Here is an 8,847-nt window from a genome sequence, read left to right as displayed (position 1 = left end):
TTGGCACTCTTATGGCCGGCTTGATGTCTCACTGATATTGTGATGCAGATTCACGTTTGGCAGAGACAAAGATGCCTATGTCTTCCAGGATGGACTGTTTGATTATAAAAAAGATACTGGGGCTCAAGGTCCCATCAGCTATGCATGTTGCAGGTGGATCCCCATGCCATTCACACCAAGCACACTGCAATTCCCTTCCCTCCCACGTTCCTGGGTTTCCTTGCAAAGTCCCATGCACCCTTTTGATATATTTGGAGCTCCTGTGAACACTGCTGCACCATTTTCCAATAAAAATGCAGGATCCTGCTTCAGAAGATCTATTTTCAGATACCACTAGCTCTCTCTTTTGTCTTGAGTAAATCATTTAACTCCTCTGTGTCTCATTTTCTACATTAGTGAAGTGGAAATAATCAAACGCATTAACTTTAGAGAAGATTCCAAAATTTCTTGCAGATGGGAAGCCAATAAGACTACTTATATGGATAGAGATTGCCAAATAAGACCTTATTTAATTAGTATCTGAAATACTTTGGTATCCTCAGAGGAAGACCTCATAGAAGTTTGAAATATTAATTACAGAAACATTACTATACAGGAATGAAATCATACATTTGTGGGTTTTTTTTCCCAATAAAACAATATGTTGAGGCTTTATTATAATACATCCAAAGCATAATAATAACAACCATTATGATTTATTAGCATTGCATCAGATTTGTTAATATTTCCCCTGGGGCACGCACAGTTATGGATCTGCATTTTCAGCTTAACCCCAAGACATTCCAAGAGATTACAAAATGTCACCTGCAAAAATAAATACATAAATTTACGCCATTTTCCAGGACAGATTTCAAACTCAGACACTGCATATTAGATCTGTTTGCTTTCTCTTTAAATAGAAAATGATGGAAAGAGCCAACTCATGCTGATGGGGGAGTCAGCTAGGGTCTCACAAACAGGGGCGCAATAAAAGAGGTTTGAATCTGAGAGAAGACAAAGAAGGATGACCACATGAAAATAACAAATGGTGAAATAGACAGCAAGATTTGCTTTATTCTTCATGTTTCCTCAAAATAGCGAGCAGAAGTCAGGTTAGGAAAGCACATTTAACATTTCCTTAGTTTTTGGGTTTGTTCAGAGTCTCTACTTCCATTAGTTGAATTAAGTGGCCCTTCAGCTCTACTAAGTGCTCTTTTGTTTTAAGACAAAACTGAATCAGGCAACTGATTGGTGAAAAAACAAAGTTCATTTGTGCATCCTGGGAGATCGATCAGCTTGTTACACACTCTGTGTGCAGAGCTGTCATAGATGTGCATCACATGATGAAATGCAGGTGAGAATGGACATAGGCACAAACTGTATCCTTGTCCGTAGCCTATAACTACCAACGATGAGTAACTCTACTGCATCCAAACACTTGGCTTACAGGTGGCTGTTCTGGAAGGAAGAAAATACTGATTAGTTGTGACACTAACAGTCCCTGGACAGAAAATCCTCATAATACTTTGCCACAGAACAGCATACTGCTTTGTGCACCAATTACCTGGAACTGTTCCCTTGTTGCTTATATCTTGTCTGAACTTTTTTACTGTAGAAAGCCAGCAAGATGTTTTGGGTGGCATATTTCACTGACAGCATAGACTTAGGGCACACATCTCTCTACCTTTTGCAATCATATTCCAGTGAGCAGAGCTTTGCATTCAGTGTTGCCATGCTGTGCCTCCATCAGACACTCCCAAAGATTACATTAGCAAACACCAGAACCAAAAGCAACCCTCCTGTGCCTCCTGCTATACAACCCACGTTCAAATAACATGAAGACAGAAAATCCCACAGGGGAAGGTGGTTTCAATTTCCTTTTCAAGAACTAATGATTGCTTTGGCCCCAGTAATCTGAGAGAGGCAAGGAGCCAGAGGCACTTGAATGGGAAAAGATGCAGGATGTCACACATGCCCGGAGTAAGGAATACAACATACATTACTTCTTGCTGACTCTGCGGCCTAAATACTTCAGTGCTGCAAAGAAGTAGGTGTTTTGAGATCACTCTACTCAGAACATAATTCCCCTTTCTGGAGGAATTTATCCCACGCTAACGGCTCCTGACCCACACCCCGAAGTCAGGGTGGACTTCAGCTTACTGTACAACTTCCACCTCTGCACAGTGGCTCCTCACAGGATATTTTTACCTTTCAGATACAAACAAAATGGAGTCACAGCTTAGACAGGTGCACTCTTCGCTGGGTAAAGAACTGGCTGGACAGCCGGGCGCAGAGAGTTGTGGTGAACGGAGTTAAATCCAGTTGGTGGCCGGTCACGAGCGGTGTTCCCCAGGGCTCAGTTTTGGGGCCGGTCTTGTTCAATATCTTTATCAATGATCTGGATGAGGGGATCGAGTGCTCCCTCAGTAAGTTTGCAGATGACACCAAGCTGGGCGGGAGTGTTGGTCTGCTCGAGGGTAGGAAGGCTCTGCAGAGGGACCTGGACAGGCTGGATCGATGGGCTGAGGCCAACTGTATGAGGTTCAACAAGGCCAAGTGCCGGGTCCTGCACTTCGGCCACAACAACCCCAGGCAACGCTACAGGCTTGGGGAAGAGTGGCTGGAAAGCTGCCCAGAGGAAAAGGACCTGGGGGTGCTGATTGACAGCCGGCTGAACATGAGCCGGCAGTGTGCCCAGGTGGCCAAGAAGGCCAACGGCATCCTGGCCTGTATCAGAAATAGTGTGGCCAGCAGAAGTAGGGAGGTGATCGTGCCCCTGTACATGGCACTGGTGAGGCCGCACCTCGAATACTGTGTTCAGTTTTGGGCCCCTCACTACAAGAAGGACATGGAGGTGCTGGAGCGTGTCCAGAGGAGGGCAACGAAGCTGGTGAAGGGCCTGGAGCACAAGTCTGATGAGGAGCGGCTGAGGGAACTGGGACTGTTTAGCCTGGAGAAGAGGAGGCTGAGGGGAGACGTCATCGCTCTCTACAACTACCTGAAAGGAGGTTGTAGCGAGGTGGGTGTTGGTCTCTTCTCCCAAATAACAAACGATAGGACGAGAGGAAACGGCCTCAAGTTGTGCCAAGGGAGGTTTAGATTGGACATTAGGAAAAATTTCTTTACTGAAAGAGTGATTAAACGTTGGAACAGGCTGCCCAGGGAAGTGGTTGAGTCACCATCCCTGGAAGTATTTAAAAGACGTGTAGATGAGGCGCTTAGGGACATGGTTTAGTGGGCATGGTGGTGTTGGGTTAATGGTTGGACTTGATAATCTTAGAGGTCTTCTCCAACATTAATGATTCTATGATTCTATGAGTCCTCACTCCTCTGGAAATACGACATGAGCACAAAGGGGAACACCCAGGGTCCTAAGTCTCATTTCAGGTATCTGATGATTCAGGTATCAGCCCGGACCTGGCCTGCCAGTGAGCTTTGGAAGAGCGTGCAGCTACTGCAGTCACTGCCTCTCTGCAAATGTCATCATAAGGTCACATCCACTGACTCAAACTGAAAGAGGAATCAGTCAGAGGGAACATGAAATGCTAATACGGAGTGAACACAACCCAAAGACTTTATAAACAAATACATGTTCTTTGGAGGAAGATGGAAAGCATAAACATTATCTTTTAGTTACTCTTTGCTGTGCAAATGTCATTTATCTTATGTTATAATGTATGTTAGTAAGAATTCTAATGAAAGACGTGTCTTTTTCTTGACCTTTACAAAATCCACAAAATTCAGAGGTTTTGCTGCAACCCCATTGCTCCGAGGCTCTTGCAGGGGAGCAGGAGGATGAGAATGGCAACAAGAGACACAAGCTGCTGTGAATAGCAAAGGTCCTGGGAAAAACAGCAACTCCAAAACAGCAATGATGGAAATGTGAAATTGATTTTGACAGGAAACCACCTTTCCACCGTTTTTTTAAAGCAGTCTTTGGAAATATACAATGGGTGTTTACCTCTCCATTTGATCCCTTAGGCTAGTTTATGAAAAAAGTTTCTTTTGATGCATTTCTCTAGTACCCTTTAATTCCTTTAAGACTAATTTGTTTCTAACTGTTGTGCCTGCTGTATGCAATAAGACCTGTTGCATTAATCTGCTTCCCTTCCCTCAGTGACATCAGAACAACAGGCTTTCTGGATATGTATCTGTCTTTGCTTTACTGTTGCCACAGATAAACAGCCCTTGAAAAACAAAAGATGCCCCTACCTAAATTCAGCAGCTTGCAGAAATGTCCGTAACTTTGAGCACAATTAAGTTCAGGGAATTACGACTTTCTATATGCTTGGAGTAAAACTAAGGCTAGCAGGTGCTACCGGAGTAGCAAGGCAGAGCAGGACCCTCCTGTGCACAGCTCCAGGGGGAAGTGGGTGGTTTTGGTTCCTGAGAGATGGGCTGCAGCCTGGCTTGGGATGAATGCTGAAGGTGGCTTCTGGCCACCCCAACTGGAAGTGGGTTTGCTGCCATGGGACTCAGAAACTCAAAGCAGGGGGACAAGCTGTCATCCACATTGACTCCTGCCATGCTACACTGGCCTGCTCCCCCAATGAGATGGCCAGGCCTGGGACATCATCAGTTGCTGTGCAGACAAGAGGAGTGAAAGAACCAGAATAGACTGTGCTAAAGGACACTGCACCATCATCGCCATTTACCCAGTGCTGTTATTGCTGTGCGGTCAAATTCGTATGTAATAAATACAGTACCTGAAGCCCTGATCAAATGAACTGTCCTTTATACTGCCACTGAGAAAGCTTCGTTGTCCTGCACTGACTGCTTTGGGCACGCTTGAGAGAGGACCAGAGGTTTATGCCTCCTTTAAGTTCAAATCACAATGCAACAGGTTTGTTTTGCAGGGCTGACATTTAATTATTTGCCCTACATTTCTCAGGTTAAATTTAGAGCTAAATTTAGGACAAGTGTCTGGACAGAATGTCATATGACACCAGTGTATATCTGTTGCACAACATGCCATACGAACATGTAACGTTCAACTTGGTTAAAAATAACTGTACACTTACCTAATTCAGCAGGCTTCTGGACTCTGTCTACTGAGCTGGTAAGCAGACAGTGCAATAATAGGAGTCACAAGTCCCTACTGAGGGAAGAGACATCACTAAAAGCAAGAAGACAGAAAAAAAATCTTTTTCTGTATTTGTTCCCTCTTTTTTTTGTATCAGGTAGTGATTACTGTCCCATAGTAATTTATGTATGACAGTCTAGATTATCTTAAAAAAGGATGTGAATAGGTAAAGAGTGGAATTGTGAAAAGAATTGTAGAGTTTTTTCTCATCAAAGTGAGAGAACTGAGATTCCTCAAGAGCAGAATTAAATGGCTGTTAGAACTCCCACCCTAGGCCTAGAAGAGGACAAATTCTTTCACAGTTAAGAAGTAGCTCGCTGAATACCTGGTTTCCTCAGCTACAACAGGGCTAGATGACACCAGTCAGCGTGGCTGAGGCAGGGAGACCCAGATCTCCAAACTAAGCATCATTAGCTTCCTGAGCTGTGTTTGGAGATCATAGCTCCAGGGAAAACCTAAGCACAGGGAAAAAAAACTGTTATACATGTGTCAAAACCACAAAGTGAGATGGAAAATCTGTTTAACACCTTTATGGATAACATGAGAACAAGCATGACAGCACAGATGAAGGCTGGAGTAAAGAGCTGAACTTTAGCCAAGCTGACTTGATGTTATTGCGAGCTGTAATGATAAGCAGGATATATTTTCTCCATTTGAGCTGCCGTGCTTCTGTCCTTGGCATTTATTTAGGCCCACCTTGCTGATAAGGAAAGGTTAGGGTGTTTTCACCAGGCCTTGGATGGTGGGGCTGTCAGCGCTCCAGCCACGTGCAGGTGGTGGCCATCAATGCCGAGCTCTCCTCCAGTGCGAGGAGCTGGCAGCCTCCGTGGCTCCTTGCTGCAGAAACATCCTCGTAGGTCCCCAGCTGGTGTACAGGGTCTCCGTCCACCCGTGTCCCTGGAGCTACAACCTGGCAGAGGAAGGGTCACTGGGATGAGACAGAAAATGCTGAATGCTGCTGGCCATCAAATGGAGGGGGCCAACAGCTGTAATGTGCAAATCAACTCATTATCAGGGTGCACTGAGAGCGCCAAGGAAGCGTGCAGTGCTGCTGAACAAGCACGGGGGGAGTGCGGGGAACCGACACTCCTGTGGCAGCTGAGCAAGGAGAATGTTTCAAAGCATTAGAAATGGGATACAAAGAGCTCCCTGGGTCACTAGGCTAAAGCTGATCCAGCCCAAATAGAGGGGGCTGATGCCTCACAGTTGCCCAGTAGCTGATGGGAGCATGTGCAGGCTCGGTCCGGGTGTGGGGGCAGGATGATCGATCACATCATGGGCTACAGCAGATACTGCCTGATCTCCTCAGCCAAAAAACTCTCACCCTCAGATGGGACAGTCTTTTGGGACTAGAGTGAGGCACATTACCGTGCCAATGTAGGGAAATCTATCCATCCACTTTGTGCTTGTTCTCCAGATACCAAAGCAGTTTGCTATGAGGGCATGCCAGCACAATGCCTTTCAAAAGTGCTTAAATCATATTTACCATTTTTTCCTTTAATGAGTGATTTCCGTTTGACCCGAGATTGTGAGACAAGTTTAGACGTTTTAAGCTACTCACACTATATATGAGTGTAAGTGGGTGCATGAAGATTGTCAAAGATATTTTTACTGAAATGCTGCAAAGACTGAGTCATTTCTTGGTTGGCACATTCTATTTTTCATGACTGGTTTTGCTTTCTCTACTGCGATTGTACATGATGTCTATCACATTAGTTGTGGTCACAGTTACGTATCATGGATTAATCTCTGATATAATCTTATTTTCTGTTGTTTGGTACCTAAAAATCAATCAGGCCCGTGGTCATCTTAAGTAGACCCCAGAGGCTGACTCTGACAGTGCTGATTTAGGAGCATTTGCAAGAAACTTCTGGCAGGATAAATTGTTCCCCTCAGAGACGTTCTGCCAGCTCATAGAGTCTGGTTTAAGTCTTCAAAACTTGGCACTTTGCAACCTTTCCAAATATTTTTCTGATTATTTACTTCTCAACAGTCCTGTTTTCATGTAATGCTGAACCCAAATTTGAATCTAGCTAAATTCTTTATCTCCGTGACATTTTGAAGCAACGAGTCCCAGAGCCACAAAGAGCACATTTCTGTGCTATTGTTGTCAAACTTCTGACAACCTTTTGCTGTGTACCAGCAGAGACCCACATGTAGCTTTGAACACCAGGAACAGGGACCTCCACCACCAGCGGATGCTGGCACTGTGAGTCAGGCGCTAGGGAAAAGCAAGGCTGCGCGCACCAACCTAGCTTTTGACACGTTGAGTCACACGGAACTGACATTGGGGCATGCTGCGAACACTTAGTTCAACTTGCACAGGAAACTGTGGCCAGCTTTAAAACATAGTCAAAGAAAAAAAATCCCAAACCCCATACATGCATCAAGACCTCATTTTTGCAGGCAGCAGCTCTTGATGAACTTGCCAGCACACTCACCAGGGCAGCCTGTGAAGCACATGGCACCAGCAGAGCTTTAGACACAGTCGTGTCTGGCAAGACCCAAAACACTCCTATCACAAAAAAGTGATTGATAGTGTAAATTTTCACCAGTGTTATGAAATGTCTCTGGTTCACTGCTCAGGATGTGAATAGGAATGGAGTGTTTCATAATCATTTTATTAATAAATATTTTTTTTTAAAAGGAGAAAAAAAGGAAAGATTTACCAGAAACTACTGGAGTAATTGGAGGGTGCTGTCCTCATCACTGATCTTTGCAACCACAATCCATACCACATGTTTGGCCTCAGGATCAGTTTGTTTCTGCTCTGCAACACATCTGTATAACAAAGCATGGGAACGAATATTCGTTTAGTGGTATGCTCAGGTATTTTGGTTCAGTACCAGAGAAGCTGGTGGAGTCACACTGGAGTAAGTGAGGACAAAGCAATCACTCAAAACCCACTGATACTCCTGTCATGCAAAACACACACATAAATAAGCACTCACTCTCCCTCTTTGAATGTATATGTGCACATGTACATATATCTTACTGGAAATCTGCTGTATTTGGGTGAAGAAGATGAAGTCTTTTACCTGAGATATCCATTGCAGGTACAAATTAGTGTGGCAAGAGAGTAGCTGGGGAAAATATTGCAGAAGGTGCGGGCTTTCTCCAGCTTTCTTCCTATCAAGAATTCCTTCATATGGCTAAAACTCTACTTCCAGATGCTTCCCATCCGTCCTTAAGTTCTTCACTACATGCTGTAAAACTGACAGTGGAGGCCAGGGAAGGCAGTCTTTTGCATTTATTTATGTAAAGAATATAATATATACTGATCGGTATATCCCTGTTTATTTTAGTGGAACCGTACTTACTTGTTTCCAAAGAAGGTGCAGCTCAGGCCGAGGAGCACAAGAAGCACTTCAGGGAGAGGCATGCATGTTCCATCAAGAGATTTTTAAAATTGTGTCTCAGATCTGTGAAATAATGTGACATGCAAATGGCATACACTGACTTGCCATATGAAGTTCTCATGACACATTAGCACTTTTCCTTTTTGAGCTCCAGAGTGATATCCTATGTCTGGTAAGAAACAAACAGTAAGACTTCAGGCTCTTTGGAAATGAGTGAAAAGCTCTCTGCTGATCCCATATGGTTCAGGGTAATTTGCTGACTACCACAATTGCAAATAGACCTGGAAAGGACCTGATGATGTACTTGTGCACGGAGTCCACCACTCTGTTTGAGCACAGCATCAATGAAATATAAAAAATAGGTGTGCATTATGCAGATGGTTAGGCTGAATTGGAGCAAGCAGAAAAAAAAGTTTGTCTTAGGAA

At 44.2% G+C, this 8,847-nt stretch overlaps 1 long non-coding RNA gene across 1 annotated transcript; it reads right to left on the bottom strand.

The window, feature by feature from the left end:
• Nucleotides 1-5,402: 5,402 nt before the first annotated feature.
• LOC142083257 (uncharacterized) lies at nt 5,403-8,270 on the bottom strand. Its single transcript, XR_012674004.1, has 4 exons — nt 8,101-8,270; nt 7,732-7,843; nt 5,759-5,972; nt 5,403-5,517 (listed from the first exon to the last, which is right to left on the bottom strand). It is a non-coding gene; the product is annotated as an uncharacterized LOC142083257 (long non-coding RNA).
• Between the last annotated feature and the right edge of the window lie 577 nt (nt 8,271-8,847).

Source organism: Calonectris borealis, chromosome 5, assembly GCF_964195595.1.
Source record: "Calonectris borealis chromosome 5, bCalBor7.hap1.2, whole genome shotgun sequence".
Lineage (NCBI taxonomy): Eukaryota > Metazoa > Chordata > Aves > Procellariiformes > Procellariidae > Calonectris > Calonectris borealis.
Note: the sequence above shows the minus strand (reverse complement) of the source record. Positions and strands in the feature narration are given on the sequence as shown.